Raw genomic sequence first — 23,611 nt, 5'->3', positions numbered from 1 at the left:
AATCTAAGAAACTCTTATTTCCAAGAAACAGCAAAAAGCCAGAAGTGACAATGTGGCTCAAAGGCTAGAACAGTAGCTATGAATGGAAAAGCCCAGCGAGAGCTTGAGGCCCTGAGTTCAAGCTTCAGTGTTTCAAAGTGAAAATGAGCGGAGAGGAAGGAACTCAGTGTCCCAGCAGCGGGCGTGAGGGGAAGCAGCTGCTTGTGCTGCCAGGTGGCCTGGGACCACACGTTTGATGACAAAAGTCCCTTCTCTCACAGTGCGTGGAGTGTGTGGGGCGTCTGTGGTTGCTGCCTGGTTTGGGCCCTTTTCAAAGCCAGCAGGAAGGACAGAGAATCTTCAGACACTAAAAGGACATTGGGAATTACCTAGCAGCAGCTCCTGCTAAGGAAAAACTGAAGGCGGATCTGAGATGGACCGGACAGAATCTGAATGTGTATGTACACACACCGATACCACACACATCAATCACATGCACAACTCTATCTACAAACATCCATTTCCCAACCCCCCCCATGCGCGCCAGACACACCCATACCAGACACACACACCATATACCACAGCACAAACTACACATACACTACACCTCCCTCCTATCGTACGCACATCTGTACAGACATGCACCAACACACAGCACAGGAGCCTGGCCCCATTACGGCTCGATGGTTCTTTCTGGCACCTGGCCCTTCCCGGCCAGCCAGGGGTGGAACAGCTTCAGGCCTGGAGCTCTAATCCCTAGAGAAAATAACATGGGCCACATTCCCGTCAATTCACTCGCTGACTGTTCTCACAGGTGTGGGCCGCCAGGGGTGCATGCGGCCTGCAGGCATGCAGAGGACCTGCACATGATCAGAGCCACCTGGGGCCTGCCGTGGAGGAGCGCATCCGGTGCCCAGCTCCGCGGAGCCGGCGGGAGGCCTCGGAAGTGAAAACTGCTCGCTGGCACAGGGAGGGGTCCCCAGGGAAATCCAGCATGCTGCCCACAAGAGGGAATGGAAAAGTACAGTGCGACTTAACGGTGCAGACACAGCCAAGCTCGGGTTCTGCTCCTGGGGTGCAGGGGCCCCTCACAGCAGCTGGGCTTTGTAGATCAGCAAGTGCCTCGTTGCGAGGCACACCTCTGAGCCCATTATCTCTTTAGACCCCTCAACAGGCAAAGAACAGACTCCAATATAGAATGTGAACAATACAAAATAGAACAGACATGAACAACGCGGAACAGTCTAGAACAGTAAAGAACAAAATGAAATGAATGGATGGAAGGAAGAACTGTCCTTTCTATCAAGACGTGTTGCCTAAAAGTTCCTGCTTTGGCCTGGTGGCTTGGCTCTTGTTAAGGAGAAGAGGAACTGCTTTGGCGTAAGGAAGGGTTTTTGAAATGTAAGGTTTTGTCTTCAACTGGTTTCTTGGCAAGGTGAAATTACAACACATCCAGACTGTTCCAAAAAATAGCAGTGAGGGTATATGTTGAGATGACTTGTGAACACCTTATATAAATACATTTTTATTCAACCTAGCCAATCATGAGCAGACTGTGAACCTGAGCTCAGCCAATCAGAGCAGAGGGGCGGGGCCTGCTGTGTTAGGGATAAATAGGGGAGCTGCTTGCCTGCTCTGTGTATTTGCTTGCCAGGTTTTTAGCTGATGGTGCAGCTTCCTGCAGAAGTGAATTTTACCTTGCTGAGACGATTTTTCATCTTCATGCCTATCGTTGTGACTCCAGTAATTCTTTTTTTTTTTTTTTTGGTCCGTTGTGGGGCCTGAACTCTGGGCCTGGGTGCTGTCCCTCAGCTCTTCAGCTCAAGGCTAGTGCTCTACCACTTGAGTCACAGCACCACTTCTGGCTTTTTCTGCTGAGGAATGGAACCCAGGGCCTCATACATGCAATGCGAGCACTCTACCACTGAGCCACCTTCCCAGCCCCTCCAATAATTCTTTTTGCCAGTCCTGGGGCCTGAACTCAGGACCTGGGCATTGTCTCTGAGCTTCTTTTGTTCAAGACTAACAATCTACTACTTGAGCCACAGCGCCACTTCTGGCTTTTTCTGTGTATGTGGTGCTGAGGAATGGAACCCAGGGCTTCATGCATGCTAGGCAAGCACTCTACCACTAGGCCACATTCCCAGCCCTCCAGTTGATTCTTGAAGATCATATTTATAACAATGAACAAATGTAAGGCATAGAGAGAAAAAGTGGAAAGAAGAAAGAACAATAGGTATCATCCAACCTAGGAATTTGCTTTGCTCCTGTCCCTAGAAACCAGTGTCAGCCAGAACTACCACTTCGCTCTTTTCCCTATCAATGGCAGAAAGCTGAACATGGACCGCACACACCTCTACCAACATGAACTGTGGCCAAGTTTTGAATCCACGGCCCCCACTGAATGAGGTTTGGCCACATTCTAATAGATGTTGGGTAGAAGTGACTATCCATGAAAAGAAATGGCACAGTAAGGTTTACATGGACAGAATGGCTTCAATCCCCATCTACCCCTTCTCTGTGGTGTCTGGGGGCGGGGGGGGGGGGGGTTAACAGGTGACAGCACCAGGACAAATCTGCCCTCTGACAAGGGCAAACCTGTGAGGTGCTGTGTGGGGCACAGACCCGGAGGCTCAGCCCTGGTCGGTCATAGGAAGCCAAGCCAGGAGTCTCTTCCCACAGTCCAGAAACTTTCTCTTGTTTTGATAAACTTGGACACAGTGCCCTTCTCTCCCCCCCCCCCCCCCCCCCCGGAAGCATCCCATTGCTATCTGACTCCTGTGTCTTTGGGAAGAAATCAAAGCAGGAAGTCACCCTCCGTAAGCCAGCATCAACCCCACAGCAGTGCCGCTGGAGCCCAGGAGTGGGAGGTGCCACTGCCCTGGGCCGCCGTGGCCGCCGTGGCCATGAGCTTCACTACAGTGCTCACGTGGCCTCTCGCCACTTCTATTCCTGCACTCAGACAAGGCGAGCCACCGACGGTGCAGGGAGTGCTGGGGTCCACACACGCACCCGCACAAGAGCGCTCGCCAGCACACACCAACCTCCCGCTGCTCCGTGAACTCACACTGTGAATTCACAGCGCTCCCAGGCTGGCCACATGAACCCCTTCTTCCCTCCCCTGACTGCCCAATCGGGCATGGTGCCATGCAGGTGGGGAGCCCAGGGTGAAGAAGGGAGGCAGTAATGCCATGATGTACCAGCGGCTGGGCACCCTAGGGCTTCTGGGCCCGCCCACTCCCCTCCTGACCCTTCTCCCCAAGGACACGGAGCTGGAATCCACTTACACCGGGCGCAGCCACGAATGAGCCCCAAACCAATTAGTACACAAGCCAAACACAGGAAGTGCAGTCATTGTGTGATGGGAGGGAGAAGGGAAGGAAGGAAGGAAGTCACAAGGGAGGGACCTCCAACCTCTGCAGTGGCCCAAGCGGGGTCCTGGGTGCCCTCTGGGGGTCCGCTTCCTTGTCTCGGAATCCTCCAGCAGCTTTTCTAAGCCAGACAGCCCACTTAGGTGAAAACCCGCTTCCCGGAGACCCCCCGAGACTTCAGGAATAACCCACTGGCAATATCTGTCCAATGCCGGCTGTGTTCTCAGTGATTCGTTCTAGGCTGAAAATCTGCACATGGAGTCTGTCAGGGCTTAGGTATTGAGGGTCACAACACAGGCCAAAGCCAGCCCTGCACCAAGGTCTCGTGCTCACTCACCTGGGGCGGAGCGGAGGTCAGACGGAGCAGGGGCCGGGCCGGGTCGGTAGGGATGGATGTGCAGAGCAGGGGCCGGGCCGGGTCGGTAGGGGTGGATGCACAGAGCAGGGGCCGGGCCGGGTCGGTAGGGGTGGATGCGCGGCTGATGGCAGCTAGATCATGCCCCTGGAAGAGAAGAGCGGGTCATGAGGGACGCGGGCACCTGCCGTGCCCACCCCTTCCTCTCCACTCGCTTCCCCTGTGCCCATCAGGAGGCAAAGCGCGGGCCACGCCAGCAGAGGCCTGGTGAGACACTAGCCATCTGAAGGAATGCTGCCCCCCAGCCCCTTCCGGCCCCTCCGCGGCTGCTTCTCAATTGGCACTGGGGGGGGGGTCCTCCTCACGCCTGGACTCTTCCTTGAGGGCCACATTGCCCAGCCGTGGCCCCACTCACTGTGGGTGCTACCACACCCACCCCGAGTGCCACACTCCCCGCGAGTGCCACCACACACGCCGCGCTCACCACCAGTGTCAGGGTCACCGTGACCCACGCCCTGACTGTGATTCACCACCCCACCCATGAGCGCCACAGGCCCCTGTCCGGCCGTCCAGCGCCACCCCCACCCCCCCCCACCCCCCCCCGGCTTCAGGGGACAGCCTGTATCACAGGTTCTTTTTCTTTTCTTGTCGGTCTTGGGGCTTGAACTCTGGGCCTGGGCGCTGTCCCTCAGCGCTTCAGCTCACTCTGCCACTTGAGCCACAGCACCACTTCCGGTTTTCTGGAGGTTTATTGGAGGTAAGAGTCTCACGGCCTTTCCTGCCCAGGCTGGTTTTGAACCGTGATCCTCAGATCTCAGCCTCCTGGGTGGCTAGGATGGCAGGCGTGAGCCACCAGCGCCCGGCTTGCATCACATTTTCTATCAGGGCTGTCCCTGTGCCTCTGGCAGCCGTGCCAGCTTCGGGGAAGGTGCTGGGAGCGAGGTGGGCCAGGGGAAGCTCCAGCTCCTCCATGCCTCTGCGCCTGCTTCCCCGGGCACACCCGCCGACCTCTGCACGGCCAGCATCTCCGCCCGCGCACAGGCAGGGCGAGGCGCCAGGCTGGGGCCGGGTGCGGGGGACACCCCTGGCAGCACTCCCTGCCCCAGCACCTCCGGGGCTCCCTGGGAGCTCCTTTCTCTTGAATTGCAAATTTGCTGTAGCACTGAGCCACGGGGCCGCCGGCCACCAGCTTTTCAGTGGCAGAGAAAGGTGACAGCCACGGCAGGAGACGGCATCAGGGAGCAGAGCCATCCTGTGGGAGTAATCAGGCTGGGTTCTGGCTGGTGGCCGGGACTGTCTTACAAGTCAATTGGCGTGCCTGTCTCCTTCCAGAAGAGCCCAAGGCAGAGGCCTGGGTGATGCGTCGAGAATCACTGAACATGGCTGGCCCCATCCAAACCCTTCCAGCAGGCTGGGCAGGGGCAGCCCACGAGGGCTGGGCAGGGAGGCAGACGCGAAGAAGACAAAAGCCCGGGGAGGTGATGGGACCCGTGAACCCGTCCCGTGAACCCCCTGCCTGACACGCCACGCCGGCCCGTGGCCACCTCATTTCCAGTTATCTAGGAAGTAGTCCCGACCCCCGGGCACTCCAGCTCCTGGCAGGGTGGCCAGGGACAACTCAGGGACAGCCAGAGGGAGAAGAGCGGAGAGGGGGTGTGGGCCTGCCCTGGCTGGCTTGCTCTTGAGATTTCCTATTTAAAATGATCCCAAAGGCCAGGCCTGCAATCCAGGTCTGAGGATCACAGTTCAAAGTCAGCCCTGGCAGAAAAGACTGAGAGTCTTATCTCCAATGAACCACCAAAAAAAGAGGGCAGTAGAGCTACGGTTCAAATGGTAGAGCACCAGCCTTAGGTGGAAAAACCAAGTAAGAGTTCAAGCCCCAGTACTTCCACAAAAAAATTAAGTATGCTAGCTAGAGTAATTAGGACAGAAAAAATTACTTCAATAGACGACATCTATAGTGAAAAGAATCTTCTCTATTTTCTTATTTCATACTTTATATATAGCAAGTCCTAAGGCATCTAACTAAAGAGCTTTCAGAACTATTGTATTTCTATACTCTTGTAACTCAGAGTCAGGCGCTGGTGGCTCACACCTGTAATCCTAGCCACTCAGGACACTGGGAGCTGAAGAGCAAGGCTTAAATCAGCCAGGACAGAAAAGTGTGCAGACTCTATCTCTAGTTCAAAAGTGAAAAGCTGGACAGGAGGTGTGGCTCAGTAGTAGTAGAACACCAGCTGTGAGTGAAAAAGCCAAAGGAGAGCATGGGACTGGAGTTCAAGCCCTGCACTAACATGCATGCACTAACATGCATGCACTAACATGCATGCACTAACATGCATGCACTAACATGCATGCACTAACATGCATGCACTAACATGCATGCACTAACATACATGCACTAACATACATGCACTAACATACATGCACTAACATACATGCACTAACATACATGCACGCGTGCACACACACAAATATACTCGCAAGTAAAAAAAATGAGAAAATCATTCCAGATTAATACCAAGAAAAGACCAAAATCCTACAGAGTAAATCTAATGAATGAAATGCAAAAGTCCTAATCTGAAAACTACAGAACAGCACTGAAAGGGATCAAAGCAGCTCTAAATAACTGGAACAAACTCCATCCTTATAAATCAGAAGACAAATTTACAGCAGATTTTGTAATTCCACAAATCATAATTGGATTACAAGTCATTATTAAGTTGCTACGACTTCTCAGACTGATGCAGATTCAACACAATTCTCAACAGAAGCCCAGCTTATTTTTTTTATTTTTTTGTCAGTAGTGGGACTTGAACTCTGGGCTGGGAACTGTCTCTGAGCTCTTCAGTTCAAGGCTAGGGCTCTACCACTTGAGCCACAGCACCATTTCCGGTCTTCTGGAGATTAATTGGAGATAAGAGTCTCATGGACTTTTCTGCCCAGCCTGGCTTTGAAATAAGATCCTCAGATCTCAGCCTCCTGAGTAGCTAGGATTACAGGTGTGAACCACCGGTGCCTGGCTCCAGCTTACTTCTTAGATACAAACTGAAATGTTGATTAAAAAAAAAAATTACATGGAATTACGAAGTGGCCTGAATAGCCAGAACAATTCTGGAAAGGAAAAAAAAAAACAAAGGACTTGCAACTCCTCTATTTCAAAGTGTACCTTTGGTAATGATAATCAGGATGGTGTGGTACTGGTACAAGGACCAGCAGTATAGAACAAACAGAACCACATATCCGTAAATAAAACCACATTTGCAGTAAACTGACTTTCAAGGGTCTCGTGGCTTTCCAAGGGGAGAGAGGAGCTTTTCAAGGAACAGTGCTGAGCACTGCACTGTGCATGCCACAGAGCCAAAGCGCTGTGTGGGCCTCGTCCAACGCTGTGCACAGAGTTAACTCAAAATGATGCTGAGGAGGGGACCTGCTGGGCGCAGGTGGCTCACACCTGTAATCCCAGCTGCTCGGAAGCTGAACTCCGAGGATCAAGGCTCAAAGCCAGCCTGGGGAGGGAAAGAGCATGAGATTCGTACCTCCAATTAACCACCAAAAAGCCAGGAGTAGAGCTGTGGCTCAAGTAGTAGAGTGCTAGCCTCGAGTGGAAAAAGCTAGGGAGCAGCAGCTGGGCTCTGAGTTCAAGCCCCAGGCAGCCCCAAACAAAAGAAACCTGCTGAGGAGTCAGCCTGGAGGAAACCCTCAGCTTCCTCCTGGAAAGGGCCGGTGCGGGCCAGGACACCGAAGACCCAGCGAGTTCTGGTCTTGGGGCGAGCACTGAGCCAGGTCCTCACGGTGGCCCCGGAGGCTGTGGAGCCTGTCATCTTGGCCAGCCAGCCCTGGGGGAAAACACCTAGAAAAGTCTTTCCACGCTGGGCGTGGCCTGGCCAGGCCTGGACTTCCCACCCCTGGCTGCCACCAAGACCTGTGGGAAACCGGAAGCAGCCCCGCTGCGTGCTGGCACAGGGCGTGCGTGCGCTGCAGAAATGACGGACGACCTTAATATTCGAAATCCAGCTTAGCGAGGAAGCAAAGTCCCGCAGGGAGAGACACAGCGTGGGCCCGAGGCCAAAGGACGGCTGGGTTTTTCTGAATTGTGGTTGTGCTGAGGTGAATGGAAATGACTCATTCCACCAGGCCCCAGGTATCACGGCCCGTGCCACCTTCTGTATCACGGAGGCCGTTTTCCACGGCTCAGCTCAGGAAAGCGAAGACGCTGTGGCCCGCAGAGGCCTCAGAAGCCCAGAGGACACAGGGAAGCTAGGTTCACACGAGACCCCTAGGCTACACGCTTACCTACGCAGACGGGGCTAGGCCGGGGCGGGTGGCTCATGCCTGTAATCCTATACTCAGGAGGCTACGAAGTTCAAAAACCAGCCCAAGCAGAAGAGTCTGTGACTCTTCTTTTTGGTCAGTTGTGGGGCTTGAACTCAGAGGCTGGGAGCTGTCCCTGAGCTCTTTTGCTCAAGGCTAGTGCTCTACCACGAGCCATAGCGCCACTTCTAGTTTTTGAGTGGCTAATTAGAGATAATCTCACAGGGGACTTTTCTGCCCAAGCTGGTTTTGAACCACAATCCTAAGATCTCAGTCTTCTGAGTAGCTAGGATTACAGGTGTGACCCACTAGCACCTGGCTGCTGAGACTCTTATCCCCAGCTAACTACCCAAATGCTGAAAGCAGAGCTGTGGCTCATGTGGTGGAATGCCAGCCTTGAACACAACAGCTCAGGGAAAGCTCGGGCCCGAAGTTCACCCCAGAACCGGCATACAAACACACAAAAAACAACAGCTATATCTGGGCTAGAGAATGCTACAGAATTACCAGGCTGCATAGAAACAGGCCCTCAGGACACAGAGAACTGAGGCCTTAAGACCTGACACCTCTAAGCTCCAGCCGGCTTCTTCTGCACAAGGGGGCAGGAGAGAATGGCTCCCTGCCATCAACACAGTCCCGGCAGCCTCCTCCAGCTACAGCTACTCAATGCAGAGGACCCTGGGCCAGGGCTCTAAGAAAGATGGAGACTGCTTGGTACTCTTCACCAATATTGTCAAAGAGCCCAAGGTGTTCACTGGGCGGACAGAGTACTCTCTTCAACACGGAGGAAGCCCAATGCATGCTGGTGCTGAATTCCAGTAAGTCACTTGGCGGTCCTGGGCTAGTCCCCTTCTGGCTTTTTTTGCTGGTTAACTGGAGATAAGAGTCTCATAGACTGTCCTGCCTGGGCTGGCTTTCAACTGCAATCCTCAATCCTCAACCTCCTGAGTGGCTGGGATTACAGACAGGAGCACCAGTGCCTGGCTCTATGGCTCTGTTGTTGGTTTTCACATCCTCATTGCTGGCCTGCCCTCCCACCCAGGCCCTGGACAGGGACAAGGGAGGAAACCAGCTTCCTGGAAGAGAGGAAAGGACGCTCCCAACGCAGAGGGGCGCCCTGACAGGTGGCGGCGAGGGCCGTGCGCAGATGGATGAAGGGCCTACACCACCTTCAGCTCCCAGCTCCCGAAGCCACTAATCAGGAACTTCAGAGCGCACGGGGCTGGGCTGCGGCGGCACGACACAGGCTGAGCCGTGTGAAAGACACATAAATTATTCATTGCCCACAAATGAGCAGCTTCTGCCATCCCGCGGCAGCCGCGGCGCCCCAACACCCCAAGTGCCAAGAATGCCATTAGTGACGGCTGGGCTGGCGGGCACAGGCACCGGAGGGGTTCGGCCTCGCTGCAGTCAGCTGGCCGGCCCTGCCTGCGCCGGGGGCCAGCCCAGCCCCGGGGGGGGGGAGGGGGAGAGGGGGGAGGAGCGGTGCTGATTTTGTGCAAGGACGCGGTCTGGCCAAGGAAACCACAGTCATTCACATGCAGAGTCCCAGGCCCGGCCCTGTCCTCCACAAGCTCGGGTCGGCCTTGGATTCTGCATTTCCACGAGAATCTGAAGCTGGGGCTGGGAGCAGGGGGGTCCCGCAGTGACCCCAGAGACCATCCTTGCAGAGGGGCTCCGTGGATGCCGGGAAGACAGCCAGACATGAACACAGCGAGGCTTCCCCCGGCCGCTCCATTTTTCCACCTTCTGTGTTGCTTTGCGGCCAGTGCTGGGGCTTGAGAGCCTGGGTGCTTTCCTTGAGTTTTTTTGTTTGTTTTGTTTTTTGCTCAGGGCTGGCACTCTACCCCTTGACCCACAACTTCACTTCTGGCTTATCTGATGGTTAACTGGAAATAAAGTCTCAGATTTTCCTGTCCAGCTGGCTTTGAAATGCAATCCTCAGATCTCAGCCTCATGAGTAGCGAGGATTACAGGTGTGAGCGCTAGTGCCCAGCTCTTTCCCTTTTTCTATCTTTTGTTCCTCCAGCAGAGCTCCCCCCTCTCTCCTCCCTCCTCTCTCCTCCTCCTTCTTTTTTGATGATTAATTGGATTATAAGAAACTCTCGTACTTTCCCACCCAGGCTGGCTTTGAACTGGGATCCTCAGGTCTCAACCTCCTGAGTAGCAAGGATTACAGGCATGAACCACCAGCGCCCAGCTTACTCATGGGGACTGTCAAAGGCGACAGGACCTTGGCTAGCACACTGCAAACCAACAGGGTGCTTCATGAAGGGGGTCGGGTGTGCCAGGACGCTGGGACGGGACCGGGCACACCCACTCTTCACGCTGACTACTCCACCCTCCTGGGCAGTACAGAGGTGTTGGGGACTTTGTCCCTCTTCCCTGTGCCTCCACGAGGGGACTCGTGCAAAGTCACACCTGCTGGTATCCAGCCTCCTGCCCTCGGCCCCCATCCTTCCTCTGGAAGCGGCTTGTCTGTGTCACTAAGGAAATGGCCTCTGAGCCCAGCCGGCGCCTGCGTGTGGAGGTTCGCGGTGGCGATCTGGCCACCTGGGGCTGTGACATGCACTTTCAGGGTTGTGGGGACGAGGATTCCAACCATAAAGGAAGCATGCCAATCCGGAGCTACCAGCAAAAAAGGCTGTCATGTGTGTGCACACACATGCACACTCCCACACTTGTACACACTCTCACGCTTCTTCAGGAGAGATTGCTGTCACCTTGACACCTCTGGCAATGCCAGACATTCTTGTCACTAGAACTGGGCAGCGGGGAGAAGTCCGCTAGGATGTCCACTGGCCAGTGATGCTGTGTCAGTGTGGATGCCAACTCAGAGGACACCCGCGCGCCTCCCACCCCCATGGTCGCCTCTTGGACTTGCCTTTTTCCCAACGATTGGAACTATTTTCAGATCCCAGTGGCAAAGGACATGTGTTGGTCAGCTTTCTGTTACAGTGCCCAGGATGGCGAGCTTGTGGGGAGGGAAGGTCTGTTTTGGCTCACAGTTTTGGAGGTTCGAGTCCCTGGTCTCTTGTCCTGGCGCTTTGGGCCTGTGACGGCGCCACACATCAGGTCAGGAGCGCGCGGCAGGCGAGGGTGTCTACCTCATGGCAGCCAGGAAGCAACGGCAGAGGAAGAGACCAAGGTCCCCAAACCCGCTCCAACGCCACGCCCCAGTGACCTCACTTCCTCCCACAAGCCCCACCCCTTACAGGTTCCACCACCTCCCAACCAGAGCCGCAGGCTGAGAATCCAGCTGCAAACACAAAGCTTGGCGGGAGGGGGGGGGGGCCACGCATTCTATGGTCTAGACATATCCTCTTGAAGGGGACACCCAAAATGACGTCACTTCTCTCTACAAAGGGGGAAGGGGGCGCCTCAGCCAGCCCAGGCAAGGCTGGGACACACAAGGACTCGGGGCTCTCTGTCCGGCGTATGGTGGGGGCAGTGCAGGAAGCAGCCACAGCCTACTGGGGACTCCCCAGGAAGCTGCCCGCCTGGCCAGGGAAGGCAGGCACTGGGGGGACACAGGTGGTCACTGGCGGCTGTGGTCAGCCCAGCTCCCTGGGTCTGAACAGATCACAGCTGGAGGCTTGGGCCTGCTGCCCAAGGCTGGTTCTGACAGGCTGGCCAGTGCAGGCACAAACAACAAAAGCCCTGCCCTCCCCCTCCCCCGTAGGCCCCTCCCCCCTCAGCCACACCCGTGGCTTGCTGGCCCAGGAGCCCACACACCCTCTGGTCAGCTGGGGTGTGGCAATGCTGTCTCCTCAACCCAGGCAAGGCCAGGACATTGCGGAAGGACTGCTGGATTCATTCCGCTCATTAGTTTTCTGCGGTACTGAGGTTTAAACGTGGCTTTGTGCCTGCTACGCAGGCACTATTTTTCATTTTGTCAGTGGGGGGGGGGGGGGGAGGGGGCCTTGAACTCAGGGTCTGGGCGCTGTCCCTGAGCTCTTTTGCTCAAGGCTAGCGCTCTACCACCTTGAGCCACAGCGTCACTTCTGGTTTTTGAGCTGTTTATTGGAGATAAGAGTCTCATGGATTTTCCTGCCAGGGCTGGCTTTGAACTGTGATCCTCAGATCTCAGCCTCCTGAGTAGCTAGGGTGACAGGCGTGAGCCACCGGCGCCCGGCTTGGACTTTTTAAAAAATTACAAAGTCACTGCGGCAAAGGGCAGAGCAGCCAGCAGCTGTAGCCCCGGCCTGGCACACAGCCCCTGGGGGCCGTTACACCTGCATCGTGACACGTGTCCAGAGCTCTAGTGAGGTGTTAAATCTGCCCAGACCCCAGAGAACCTGGGTCAGGAGGCACACCCTCCCAACAAGGGGGCGCTTAGTTCAAGGTGCCAAGCCTGCCCTGACTGCAGCCAGGGCTGCGGTGGCCCCGCAGGAGCAGCTGAGCGTGCAAGCGGCCCACCTCGTCTGCCTTTCTCCAAACCAAAGTGCCAAGCCTGCCTTTCCTCTGTCTGGATCCCCTTGTCAATCTTCCAGAGATCCTGGAAATTTTCTGGGTATTTGAAGGTTATTTATCTATTTATTTTTGTGCAAGTACTGATTCTTGAACTTAGGGCCTCACGCTGTCATTTGGCTTTTTCACTCAAGGCTGGTGCTCTACCACTTGAGCCACAGCTCCACTTCCAGCTTTTTGGTGGTTGGTTGGAGACAGTTTCAGAGACTTTTCTGCATGGTCTGGCTGCGAACCATGATCCTCCAATCTCAGCCTCCTGAGTAGCTGGGATTCTAGGCAGGAGCCACCAGTGTCCAGCTTTTGTTTGGTCTTTTGTAATACTGTCTCATTATTTAGCCTCAAACTTGCATTCCCCTGCCAGAGCCTCCCAAATGCTGGGGTTACAGCCTGCGCTCCCCTGGAGTTCTAGCTGCTCTCCAGCTTTGCAGCCTTGGCCACTGTGGTAAGCATGACACATCTTATGATGCGGCTGATGACATTACTGATGTGGTCAGGACAAAGTCAGCGGGCATGAGATGTCCAGCCGTGAGGGTGACCCCCTCAAGGGCTCTGACGTAGAGCCACAGGACTGTGCGGTCACCTGACTGCACAACTGCCCTGTGAAATTTCAAGTATTTGGTCTGCAGCCAGGAGAAAGAACCTGGTGCATGAACCCCTGAGTCTAGCCATCTTGTTCACCCAACCCCTGCTGCCAGAGATTTCCACAAGACACCCCTCCCTCTTCTTCAAAATGTCTTTGGGCTGAGCACCAGGGGCTCACCCTTGTAATCCTAGCTACTCAGAAGGCTGAGATCTGTAGAGCAAGGTTCAAAGGCAGCAAGGGACAGAAAAGTCCATGAGACTCTTCTTTCCAATTAGCCAGCAAAAAGCCCGAAGAGGAGATGTGGCTCAAGTGGCAAAGTTCCAGCCTTGAGCATCTGGCTGCTGGCTAAAGAGTGGTCTCTAGCTGGCGTCTAGTCCTAGTTCCTGGCTCTATCCCTGAAGGGAGGGAGGCAGGTGGCCTTCGGGGCAACGCGGAGGCTGGACTGAATCATGTCCAAGTCTGGACACTTCTACGACTTACCATTAAAAGTTATAGATATGGGAATTTTAATGACACGGAACTGGAACGGTATGGCTGTAAATGGAGAATGTGGGACGTGAAATGAATGTACAGTGTGACGACAATTGCATTTCCCCGCCTCTTCAGCCCTGTAACCGAACAGTGTCTACAAGGAACGGACCAGATGGCTGCTGCGGTTATCACCGAATTGCAGGGTGGCAGGTTACAGTTGCTGATTTCTTTTCTGTATTGTCCACATCTTCTATGATGAGCATTTGTCATCAATAAATGGCCCGGGGGACAGCAGCCGCGCTCCAGCCCCAGTTTCTGGCCCAGACAGCACCGAATGGATGGATAGCTGTGCCCTTCTGCTCCAAACCCACATGTGAAAGTAAGTCTTAGCGGGGCGCTGGTGGCTCACGCCCGTAATCCTCCTCTCCTAGGAGGCTGAGATCTGAGGGTCATGGTTCGAAACCAGCCTGGGAAGGAAAGTCCACCAGACTCTTATCTCCAACTAACCACCAAAATTCTGGAAGCGGAGTTGTGGCTCAAGTGGTAGAGAGGCAGCCTTGAACCAGAAAGCTAAGGCCCTGAGTTCAAGCCCCTTGACGGCATGCATGCGTGTGTACATGTGCAAGTGGGCACCCGCACACCATACCCAGACCATGAACACCTACCTCGGCTGGACAGTGTGCTCCTTGTGGGCATCCTGTGTGTACCCCAGAGAGAAAGACCACCTCTACAATCCCCAGAAACCAGCCAAGAGGACAATGCCGTGTGCATCCAACGCTGAAGAGAAGGCAAACACACAGCCCCAGGCCACAGGGCCATGGTCCCGAGCGGCGAGGGAGCCTGCCACCCGCGACTCTTTACAACCCGGTTATTTTTGCCAACTTTTGGGCTGGTTGTTACGTAACTCTTATAATGAACGTGTCTGATACAGTCTGTTGTCCCTGGGGCCCTGCCACGCTGCCTCCTCCCCCACTCCCTGCCCGGAGGAGCCAGGCTGGGCTGGAGGGGAGGATCTGGAATGCTCTTCAGGAAGGAAGGAGCAGGGAGCATTTGGAGCTCGGTGGGAGAGCGGAAGTGTTGCCTGGGAGCCTGGGCAGGCTCAGGCCAGGTTTCTCTCAGCTCCTGGGACTATAGGACTGGATTTTCCTAGAGCCCAAGGCAGGAAACTAGACCTTTGTGCTGGGCATGATGGCGCATGCCTGCAATCCGGCCTCAGGAGGCTTAGGCAGGAGAATCACAGGGTTGAGGCCGACCTTACTATATACCGTAAGACCTTGTCTCCATTATTAGAAGAAAAACAGGGGCTGGGGGCAGGTGCCTCACACCTGTAACTCCAGCTACTCCGGAGACTGAGATCTAAGGATCAAAGTTCCGAGCCTGCTTGGGCTTTTCTTATCTCCAATTATCCACCAAAAATCTGGCAGTGGCACCATGGCTCAAGTAGTAGAGCATTAGCCTTGAGTAAAAAAGCTCAGGGAGAGCACGGAGGCCAGAGTTCAGGCTCCCAGAACCCCACATACCTGTGTACAAGTACCCCTCCCCCCCGCTTTACAACGCCAGGCCACAGCAGCGGGTGAAGGGACTCTTCCGGAGGAGACGCTTCCAAGGACCTGAGATCCCAAAACTGGGCACGGGGCAGAATCCTGGGGACAGCAGGAGGGCCCTGAGGGTGGGCCTAGGCCTCCTCTGGCATGAGGAAGGCTGGGGGTAGGTGGGGGTGCTGATGGCCCCCTGGGGAGGCCTGTCAGTACAGAAGGGCTGGGAGCCAGGTGGTCCCCGAGACTGGAGGTGAGGCCCGTCCCCCCCCCCCGCCCATCCCCGTCCCCCGGGAATGAAGGCCCTTTCTTTCTTGTCCTTGGCTAGGAGCACGAAACATGGAGAGCCCACTCCTGGGGCCTTAGCGTCTGATAGCATCTACCGAATGCCACCCGCCCGGCCGGCCGGCCGGCAGACCAATCTCCGGTTTCTAGGAACATTTCTGTCACTCGTCACTTTGGATCACTTTAAATTTTAATTTTTCTATTATCAAGTCAGCCGATAATGATGACACCATACCCTCCCCGCTCATGTCTTATTCATGCAGAAGAGCGGTGCTGGGAACAGGCCGCCTGCATGCCTCTTCCCCTCCAGGCCCGGTTTTCCCAGACCCCTGGGACCCCTAGGCCCAGGCAGGATCTAGCTGTGCCTGCCCCTTCTCCCTACCCCCCCCCACCTGTTCAAGGGTCAGGCCGGCTGGGGAGAGCAGCAGGGCCGAGGACAGAGGAAAGCTGACTGCCCCCTCCTGTGCCCCATGGGTCTGGGCTGGTGATAACTCACCCCCAGGCTCCTGGTTCCGTCCACAGGCAGCCACCATCCAGTGGGCAGCATGGGGAGGGGGCGGGGCATGGCTCACCTTCCAGGCAGATGGAGAAGAAGCCGGCTGGGCCTGCCAGCCTCCTGCTGCTGGGCCGTGCTTGGTGACAGAGCTTGTCCCCTGGCCATCCGCTGGTTGCTTCCCTCCCTACCCAGGGAGCTCCCAGGGAAATCAAGTCAGGTGTTGGCCCACAGCCCTGGACAAAGTGCTGGGAAACAATGCATGCTGAGTAACTGGAAGGAGGCATGGGGGGGGGGGGGGCGGGGGAGGTGCTCAGCTGACTCCCAAGGAGACACACAGGTTTCTCATCCCTCACCTCAACCGACGTGGCCCAAGGGGCTGCACAGCTTCCTACTGGGGCTTTTTCTGACATTTAGCTTCGGCTACAGAATGACTGGACCCAGAGATAAAGTGACACTAAAATGAGACGAGCTGGTGAAATAGGAGACGGATAGAAACTCAGGGTGAATGGACACGAAGCGGCGTGTTCCCAGGCCTCTACACCGGCCACGGCACACATCCCTCCACGTTTATCAAAATCAACAGGGCAAGGCGGGCACTGGCGGCTCACGCCTGTCATCCTGGCTACTCAGGAGGCTGAGATCTGAGGATCACGGTTCAAAGTCAGCCTGGGCAGGAAAGTCCACGAGACTCTTACCTCCAAGTAGCTACAGAAAAGCTGGAAGTGAAACTGTGGCTCAACTGATAGTGCTAACCTTGAACACAGAAGTTCAGGGACAGCACCTAGGCCCTAAGCTCAAGCAAAAAGGATGTGAAATGGCCTTCCATGAGAGACGTGCACACGCCCACAGACTCAGAAGAGACAGCTGGACATGCTGGACTCCCAAGCCGGAAGAAGCAGAGGCCGAGGGGAAGCCGCCCGGAGCCCTGCTGCAGTGGGGCGCAGCCTCAGGAGGACACCGCTCTCTAGCCTGTACGCTCCGCCGCCAGCCCCTGTGGCAGTAGGACCAAGGGGCCTGCGAGACCCTGGAACAACTTGTCTGGAGCCACCAAGCCCAGGCAGAAAGGCACAGACCGGGGGCGGGGGGGGGGGGGGTCACAGCCACAGACAGATGTGGACTCCAGGGCTGCGGCTTCCCCTCCAGACCCCGAGGACAGGGCTCAGACGTCAGGACTGAAGCAAACGCGTCCCCTCCCCCAGCACCTCTCCCGAGCCCACGGGACACCCCTGCCACCTGCCGCTCTCCCGAGCCCACGGGACACCCCTGCCACCTGCCGCTCTCTCACGTCCCGCTTACCCGCTCCCATCTGGGCCTCACAGTCTGAGCCTTGGGTCCACGGCCAGAGCTCTGTGGTGACTTTAGATGGGGTACTGCTTTTACAGCTGAGGACAATGAGAACAGAGCTGAAGACCAGCCAGGAGCAGGTGGCAAAGTCCCCTCTGAGCCCAAGTTCACGCACAACACTATCATAGCCGGTACCCCAGAAGCATCGGCCTACTCAACGAAAGATGTGTCCTGGATGTTTTCAACAGTACAGGGGTTCGTGCACCTCATGGGGCACCCCTGAGTCGATGGACACAAGGCCAGGCCAGTGTCACTTTGCACTGCCTGGCCAACGTGTCCAGGTATCCTAGAACAGCCTCACCTGAGGGAGTCCGGGAGAAGGTATCACCCATCACGCAAGGGAGGGAGACACATAGACATGGAACCAGGAAAGGGGTGCAGGACTCACCCTGCACCCCCAGTGATCCACCAAAGAACACCAATGCTGAAAGAACACCGCCATCCCGCCACCCAGGGCCTAACCCGGCTAGAAGATACGTGGACCAAGTAGGCACCTGTGCGTGGAGATACGGCTATACACAGACGGCCAAGTTGATTTTTCCAGGATGTCAAGAAGCACGCCCCCTGGGAGGATCAGGGGTTCGTTTCAAGGACACGCGGCGGTGGTGAGGCCAGAACCTTTTCCCTTTCCAAACTTCTAAGTCCAACTTCTTAGAGAATGGCGGGCTTGCGCTGCTGGCATCTGGGCCTCCTTTTAGCACCAGCTTGCCCTGGTGGATCCAGACATCACATATGATCACTCAACAGGCAACTGGTGGCAGCTTCCAAAGTACATTGGCAGATGTACTGACCACCTCCTCCAGGCAGGCCTCGGGGATGGCTCCTAGGGTCACCCTCAGGTCTTAGGAGAGCCGGGCACACACCCCCCTCTGGGCTGGGTGCCCCTCCCTCGCAGGCAGTGGTGATTTGCCACTCCTGAACTGGCCAGAGGCAGGTGAAGGCCTGTCCAACGCGTCTGAGCTAGGAAGCAACCAGGGCCCAGGCACGCAGCGCAAGTATCTACAGCCACCCAGCCCCTGAAGCACGGCGGGCTCTACACCAAAGGCAGATACCCCGCAGATACCCTGAGGCCAGGGTAAACATCGGAGACTTTCTCCAGGGATCAGCCATGGCGGCTGCCAGAAGTGACAGCCCCAAAGTGAACAATCCCACAAAGGCAAAAGAGGCACAGAGGCCGGGCCACGGGTGAGCACTGGAGCGAGGAGCAGCCACTGGCTCTGCCGCGGCACACAGCAGCGTGGCAGGCACCGGCCGGGCCAGCCACGCCTGGCAGGAAGCGGTGCCAGTCCGAGTGTGGCTCTGCCGACTGGGGAGGAGCCTGCGGCTGCCGCCAGCGCGGGAGCTGTGCTGTTGGGAAAATCAAGTAATGACGGCTTCCTCCTGCTGTCTCTCCCACTTGGTTTAGCTGTCGGCTAAGAAAACGAAGACGGCTGTGGCGCTGACTTCCAACAGATGTAATCAAATAGTCTAGTCCTGGATTCTGCAGGCACTGAGACGTTGGTAATTCAATTCTTAAAATGTCATTTTGATGCCGCGGGCACAGGCTGAGGATGTTCAGGAAACACACATGCTCGTCTGGGCGCGTGCACACCGGCTGACCTTGAACCCCAGCCGTGCGGCGTGGGAGGCCGGGCTCCCTGCACATGGCCACCACCGGAGGACCCAAGACGGGGGACAGTGGGGACAATGGACAAACCCCATTCCTGGGGAGGGAGGTGCTCTGAGTCAACGGCACCAAGCCTAAGGGAGGGAACTCCCAAGCCCGGCTTACTGCTAAAATCCAGGCCAGGGCTGGGTACTGGGGACACCCATGATAGGGACCCCCTGCTCTTAAGCACACACACACACACACACACACACACACACACACACACACACACACGAACACAATCTCCCCCTCAATACCACCTCCTATTCACTCTGCAAATGTGAGATAGTTAATAACACAAATTAGATCACACTTGGAGACCTTTGCCCTTAGATGACAGAGAACTGGAAATCCCACTGGAGCCAGCCCCATGCAGCGCGGGCCCCATTCTGTTCCCCTCCGCGTGTCTCGGGGCCCGGTCATTCTGCCAGGCCATCCCCGAGGTGTCCCTCACTGGGTCTGGACACCAGTGTGTCTGTCTGCAGACCTTGCAGGCCTCTCCCACACATGGACTGACCAGGTTTGAAGCTCTCTGGCCTCCTCATTGTGCCCTGGGAGTCTGGGTACCCCGTGTCTAGGAGTGTACTTTCTCTGGGGATCACAGCAAGCTCTTCCCAAATGGAAGCCTAGAGTCCTCGTGCAGTCTCCGTCCTCCTCCAGGCCCGCTCTGTGACCCTTCCCCTCCAGGCCGCCCCACACCGCAGCCACTCTCAGTCACCCCAAATCACCCTGCCCTGTGGCGCTCACCAAGCCCAGGAAAGAGGTCAATGTGCTGTGAACCCAGCTCAAGCACTGGAGATGAGCGCACCAGCCAGCAAACAGCTGACGATGATCGCTGGGCTTCCGGGATGAGAATAAAAGGCCCACAGGCCACACTCAAGACTTCCATCAATCCCTGCTCCAGTCTTTCCATCGCCCAGCCCGCAGGAGCCCACACAGCAGCTGACCTCGGAGCTGGCCTGAAGATGCCTGCAAAAGCGGATCCCAGGCCCCTTCCCTTAGACCCCGTTCGGCAGGTGGGAGGGACCCCGTGATCTGCAATCTGCTGCCAGCAGACACACGGACCCCACTTTCCAGAAGCAGCCCATCACCTCCCACAACACTGGAAAGCCCAGGTAGGGTTGGGGGCAAGATGGATTGCGACATATTCATTCTGAGCCAAGCACCGGTGGCTCACACTGTAATCCTAGCTACTCAGGAGGCTCAGATCTGATGATCATGGTTTGAAGCCAGCCTGGGAAGACAAACCCTGGGCTCATCTCCAACAAACAACCCAAAAGCCAGAAGTGGTGCTGTAGCTCACGTGGTAGAGTGTTATCCTTGAACAACAACAACAACAAAAATGCTAAGGGAGAGGACACAAGCCCCAAGTTCAAGCCTCAGTATTATTATGCGCGCGCGCACACACCCACCCACCCACCCACACACACACACACAGAGAACTGATCTATTGCCCAATCATGTTCACTCACATGGGGAGAGGCAGCGAGATCCTCGCCCAGTTCCTCCCTTGCAATAACTGAAGGCAATTAGTCAGCGGACAGCGACCCGCAGCAGAGCCTGTGGCTCCCGTATTCATCAGATCACAGGCCAGTGCCACAGCAGAGCACATGGCTCACAGGACATGCTCATTAGATCACAGCCAATGTGAAAACCAGCTGCCTATCAGGGTTGGATCCACCAACCCCAGCTAGCTCATGAGCCCAGCCACCCGAGAGGCCTGTGGATGAGCCAGGATAACCTCCCAGGTCACCATGTGGTGTCCTGGGACCACACACGCCAGGTGTCGGAGCCGCGGGCAGGAGTGGAGTCCTCAGCCTCACGGCAGCAGGGCCTCGGCTCTCCCTCCCACACTGCAGCCCCCAGTGGTGCAAGGCTCACCCGGCATTCCCAGACATCGGCTGCCAACGCTGCAGGTAAGGAAGCAGAGTGCGACTGGGCAAGTCCAAAGGCATGTGAGGGCAAAAAAGCAGAGAGAACACGGGGCCGGGGAGGGGCCACGCTCCTTTAGGAGCGAAGCCACTGTCTTCTTTCATTGTCGTCTGGGGGCTGCTGTTTGCTTTTGATGTCATTGTGCCAATTCTGAGGACTCAGGACTTCGCCCTCTTGCTTGGCTTTTTCATTCAAGGCTAGTTAGTGCTCTAGGGCTTGAACCACAGCCTCTCCCTCTGGCTTTTGGGTGGCTAATCGGATCCGTCTGCCTGGACTGGCTTCAAACCTGGATCCTCAGATCTCAGCCTCCTGAGCAGCGGGGATGACAGGCGTGGGTCATCAGTGCCCTTTCAACTTCTCCTCCCAGTTTTCTCCCAGGAAAATGAGGCGAGAAGAACCAGCAACAGCAATCCACCAAGGTCGGACAGCCAGCCAGCCAGGGAGCCTGGAGGCTCCGCCCCCTCCCAGATAGCCAGCCAGCCAGGGAGCCTGGAGGCTCCGCCCCCTCCCGGACAGCCAGCCAGGGAGCCTGGAGGCTCCGCCCCCTCCCGGACAGCCAGCCAGCCAGGGAGCCTGGAGGCTCCGCCCCCTCCCCTCCCCACTCCCCTCCCCCCCCTGCATGGCCATCTGTCCTTCTGCCCACTGGACAACCACTACCGTGTTCCCAGGAACTTCTGAAAGCAGAACATGTTCCATAGCATGTTGCACTTCTCTTCTTCTATCCTACTAAAAGCCAGGGCTTGATTGGGCTATCTCCACCCCCAGATAATAGCTTCTGCTGATTAAAGTAGGACCAGAAGTCTTGAGCAATCAGGACAACGTTCTTAGTCAGAAACTGGAGCCACACATTCTCCCTTCCACAGAGGTGGCCACACAGCAAGTGTCTGCAAGGTGGGGCCACCTGAACTTGAAAGAGACCTTCAGCGGGGCAGTGAAGCCACAGGCAGGAGCCAGGCCCGGGATCGCCCGTAGGAGCCCAGAGGCCAGGCACGGCCCTTCCCCTCTCCTTCTGACATTTCCTCTTCTTCCGTGTTTCTGGTTTCTTTTTTTTTTTTTTTTTTTTTTGGGGGGTCCGGTCGTGGGGCCTGAACCCTGGGCCTGGGCACTGTCCCTCAGCTCTTCAGCTCAAGGCTAGCGCTCCACCACTTGAACCACAGCGCCACTTCCGGCTTTATTCTTTTTTGCTTATGTGGTGCTGAGGAATCGAACCCAGGGCCTCAGGCATGCAAGGCAAGCGCTCTACCACTGAGCCACCTTCCCAGCCGTGTTTCTGGTTTCTGTCTGAAGAAGTCGCTGCTATTTCATAACAGGAAGATAGTTTTGTTGTTCTGATTCTGGGGACGGGATTATGAAGGGAGGAAAAACATGATCCCTCGATTTTCTTCTGGAAACTGTAGGTGGGGAAAACAACAGGAGAAACTAACAACGCTCTCTGCAAACTCCTCCTGGGACAGTCGTGACGTTTAGAACACGGGCTTTGTGCCGGATCTCCGGATCTCCGTTGGGGGGGGATCTAATGATGATACCAGGGGCAGCTCTGCTCCCCTAATATCCTCCTGGGAGCCAAAGCTGGGGTGGGGATGCTTGAACCAATCAGGGCAGGGCTCTGCCCGCAGCGAGCCCCTGGGCTCCACCCCCTCCACAGCTACCTGCATTGGCTACAGCCTCCAGAGCCAGGTACAGATGGCGTGTCACGCAGCTCACACGGCTCCGGAAGCAGCCAGATAAAGCAACACCACAAAATACATATGCAAGGGAGAAGGAACACAATAGCTAACTGCAGAGGTGAGGCGAAGGGCTTGGGAACCTAGCCATGTGGCTATCGCCTGCTGGTGGGGCCTCCGGTCTGCACGCCTCTCCCATCCTGCCCCAGCCACCCCTGGCCTTCAATCTAAGGAGGTGTGAGGCTGTCCCCGGGCAGAGCAGAGCAAGGGGAGCAGGAAGTACAGGCAGGAGGCTCCTTGGCTACAGAGGAAGACAGCGCTGTTTTACTCTCTTTCACAAGGATGTTGCAATACTGCCCTGTCTGGCCTCCAACTCCTGGGTTCAAGTGGTCCTTCTATTATAGCCTTCTGAGTAGCTGGGACTACAAATGTGAACTACCTTGCTCAGCCAGTATCACTGTTTTTACATGTACAAAAGAGCTGGAAGCCGGTGGCTGACACTTGTCATCCTAACTACTCAGGAGGCTGAGATCTGAGGATTTCCGTTCGAAGTCAGCCCAGGCAGAAAAGTCAATGAGACTCTCGTCTGGAATTAAGCACCAGAAAACCAGAAGTGGCACTGTGGTTCTACGTGGTAGAACACTAGCCTTGAGACAGCGCCTGGACCCCAAGTTCAAGCCACATGACTGACTTAATTAATACTGTACAGAATGGAGAAAACACCTGTCTCACAGAATTGTTGTGGAATTAGAAGAGCCAATGAATGAGCAAACCTATGAACGGATGAGTGAATGAATGAATGGATGAACCCGGCACACTAAGGTGAACACTTCCTAGGTGCTGGCAATTACTAGCGCTGAAGCCATTTCAACGTGGCTGGTACCCTGGAGAGTGCACAATGTGTTTCCTTCCACACAGGAAAGAAAGGAGAACAGGAATTATTCACACCACCATGTAACCAACTCTGCCAGAGAGCTGACACCAGATTCCACCTCGCAAAGCATGGAGGGTGTCCTCGAACCGCCCTGGCTCCGGGGCGTCCCCTGTGGGGCTCTGGGCCTGGGCAGAGGGCAGCTCCAGAGCAGGGAAAGCTGAGCCCACCGCACACTGGACAGAAGAATGGACAGGAGAAGCCGCCTGTCAGCTGGGGAAGGGTACGGCCAG

The 23,611-nt window shown here is 56.0% G+C and overlaps 1 protein-coding gene across 2 annotated transcripts in view; it reads right to left on the bottom strand.

Annotated features, from left to right (window-relative positions):
- Hpcal1 (hippocalcin like 1) overlaps positions 1-23,611 on the bottom strand; it is a 91,521-nt gene that overhangs the window by 30,071 nt on the left and 37,839 nt on the right. For both annotated transcript variants that reach the window (XM_042680766.1, XM_042680765.1), the window contains exon 2: positions 3,688-3,852. The gene's annotated coding sequence lies outside the window, so the exon portion shown is untranslated. The remainder of the gene's footprint in view (positions 1-3,687; positions 3,853-23,611) is intronic.

The sequence above is a fragment of the Dipodomys spectabilis genome, unplaced genomic scaffold, assembly GCF_019054845.1.
Source record: "Dipodomys spectabilis isolate Male_0828 unplaced genomic scaffold, ASM1905484v1 ptg000066l, whole genome shotgun sequence".
Lineage (NCBI taxonomy): Eukaryota > Metazoa > Chordata > Mammalia > Rodentia > Heteromyidae > Dipodomys > Dipodomys spectabilis.
Note: the sequence above shows the minus strand (reverse complement) of the source record. Positions and strands in the feature narration are given on the sequence as shown.